The following is a 2,399-nucleotide window of genomic DNA, read 5'->3' as shown; positions in this document are numbered from 1 at the left end:
AACATGTGGAAAATGAAGAATTGATGCCTTGAAGGAGAAACTCGGATCTGACTCGGAGCTCATCCCATGCTAAGCCCTGTGAAAAGGCGAGGCAGGGCATGTGGGAGGAGAAGAGTCATAAACCAAGGGCTTTCAGGGGCTGGTGTGGAGGCTGGAGAGAAAATCACCACTCTGACACTAACCAGCATGGGGGGGACAAGTTTCCAAGAGTTACTGGAGCACAGAGCGAGCTAGCCGAGGTCAGCCGGGCTGGAGGAGCCCTGCTGATAGTGCAGGGAGTCATTCCCTTTCCTCCCACTCACTCCCCAGCTGCCTTGCTGGGTTCACACAAAAAGGGTGATTGTTTTTTGTGCTTGAAGCCTTGTTCCTGCTCAGATGTTTTTTGCCTTATTACTGAGAGGGGCTGAAAAGCTTCAGATGAAAAGTGAGCCCTCAGCAAAGCCTACCTTAGAGGCAGTCCAGTTCTAAACCCTGAAAATGAAGTCGATTCCTTTCTGGCAGCAGCCTGGACCAGGGAAATGACCTCTGAAGTGGAGCTCTGGAAAGCCCTGTCCCAGACTGGTCCAGTTGTGCTCCTCTGCTGTAGCCACACAAGTGCTGAAACTGTTCCATCGCAGCGTGCTAGTTTTCAAACTACGCTTATTCTGAAATTAAGCTTCTCTAGTCTCAAAGGCTGCTGGTATGAGGGTGAAAATACAATGACTGGTATCTCTGCTCCCCTGCTGCCATCGGAGAAGGAGACCTGCTGTCACCTGGGTATTGAGGCTGATGGAAAATCAACCTCATTCTTTTCTGAATTCCAGGCTGTGAGCAGGGAACATGGCTTGGCCAGCACTGACGCAGCTGTGCTCAAAGTGGGGGCCAGGTGGTGTCTCCTGATAGGAACTGACAAACCATGTAGGGCTTCCCTTTCCTGTTGTGACTGGATGCGGGTCCGATGGGTGCTCGGAAGCCCATTCATCAATGTCTTTGCTTCCCCCCCGACCAAGCTAAGAACTCAGTGGAACCTGGCAAGATTTAGACAAACCTCTAAAAATAGAGCTCACCTGAAGTACAGCCAGTTTGCTGATAGGAACAGAAAGCATCCTGTGCTGCTGGTTTGCTCTATTCCCTGCTGTCAATGGGTTGCAGCAGCAGGGAATCATCTTGGAGCCGGGGGGGACTGATACCCCGATAGCCTCGCCTTATGAAACCGCTACTTGCCACCCTTTGAAACGTGAGCCAGAGGTGGATGGAATAGTGCAGTTATCCAAGGAAGCTGCTATAAGTCATGATAGAGTTAACTCAGACCTTCACAAAAAAAATAATAAAAATCCCCCACAGCAGTCTGTCAGAGCCCGCGGAGCTGCGTGGCGTACTAGGCTGTAAAACTGTCTCAACGATTACTGGTGCGACTCAAAGAAATTGGGTACGGAAGCTGAAATAAGCAAAATAGATGACAATCCAGCCTCCCTGGGGAGAGAAGCTGATATCCTTTGGCTTGGTTGTTTCTTTACTGGTTCCTCCCTTGGACACCCTGCAGACAAACAAGCCCAGGAAAGCTGTCCAAATGCAGGAGTCTCCTTTGCATGCGTGCAGAATGCTTTCTCTGCCATGTCCTGCTCTCGTGTGTGTGTCTGTCTGTGCCTGCAGGCTGCTCCAAATTGTCTTCTCTCTCCCAGGCTGACATGTTAAGAGACTACAATTCCTGAGAGAGGCTGAGAGTTCTCAAAGCTGAGAACTTGCTGTTCAACGGGAAATAGCAACTTATTGCGTAGCTGGAAATTCCTCAGGAAACCTGATTCTCTTAAATTTGGCTTTTCCCAATTGTCTAGACTTTCCTAACAGGATAGAGATAGGGGATAAAAGTCAAGCAATAAGGAAAATGATTGACTCCAAAGAATAGCCTTTGATTAAAAATTGACCACTGCATCCAGACCTCGTTGGTACCGCTTAGAAGTGGGTCCAATTTTCAGAGCTACTCTGGTTCCTGGCAAGCAAATTGAGACTACAGTCTGGATCCAGCTGGGAAAAATGCAGTAAAATGCTGTCTTGTGAAGGAAATGAGGCAGGAATCTGAAGTTTTAGAGAATCCCTGCTAGAGACTCCCGGGTCCAGATTCCACATGCGAAGCAGGGTCTGACCCAGGATGCTGGCAAGTCCGGTACAACCAGCCACAAGTCACGTTTGTGCTTCAGCCCATTCTCTCTCCAGTGTATCCCATTGGCAAGGATGCTGGTTTGGATTTGACCAAAGGGCTGTGGTGCAGGCTGGCTTTGGGAAAAGAACAGATTTCACATTAATGCGAAGGGTGCTATATTCTCCAGGGATCGCTTACTGGAAATGTCAGATCTGGAATGAAAGACACTTCCAAAAAAACCCTTCAGTGTTCTCCTCCCTGCTGAAGCCAGGGGTTAAGA

This window comes from Cariama cristata, unplaced genomic scaffold (assembly GCF_000690535.1).
Source record: "Cariama cristata isolate BGI_N322 unplaced genomic scaffold, ASM69053v1 scaffold499, whole genome shotgun sequence".
Lineage (NCBI taxonomy): Eukaryota > Metazoa > Chordata > Aves > Cariamiformes > Cariamidae > Cariama > Cariama cristata.
Note: the sequence above shows the minus strand (reverse complement) of the source record.